The sequence below is a fragment of the Petaurus breviceps genome, unplaced genomic scaffold, assembly GCF_028583685.1.
Source record: "Petaurus breviceps papuanus isolate PSGF00001 unplaced genomic scaffold, PetGlider_PUasm1.0 688, whole genome shotgun sequence".
NCBI classification, from domain to species: Eukaryota; Metazoa; Chordata; class Mammalia; order Diprotodontia; family Petauridae; genus Petaurus; species Petaurus breviceps.
The window spans coordinates 3,907,030-3,907,343 of record NW_027186457.1 but is presented as its reverse complement, the minus strand read 5'-3'; positions in this window follow the sequence as shown (position 1 = coordinate 3,907,343).

Below are 314 nucleotides of genomic sequence, written 5' to 3'. Positions count from 1 at the left end.
TGCACAATAGTACCTTCTTTAAGGACAGACAGTCTTTACAACACTCCTGGCGTCATATCCTGCTGTGGTCACTTCAGCTCCTAGCCAAGACTTAACTCCTTTTCTTTTTCCCCCGCGGTTTAGTTTGAATACTACAATAAATTCCTGAGAACAAACACTCTTGAGCAAAACTTTAACATATTAAGATGCGTTCTCTCCAATTTGATTCTGTATCTATACGTCTAGATTTAGAGACTGTCCTTCCCTCAGATTTTAGCTTAAAGAGAGAGAAGAGACTGTTTTATCTCCATCTCCTCCTCCTCCTCCTTCTCCCA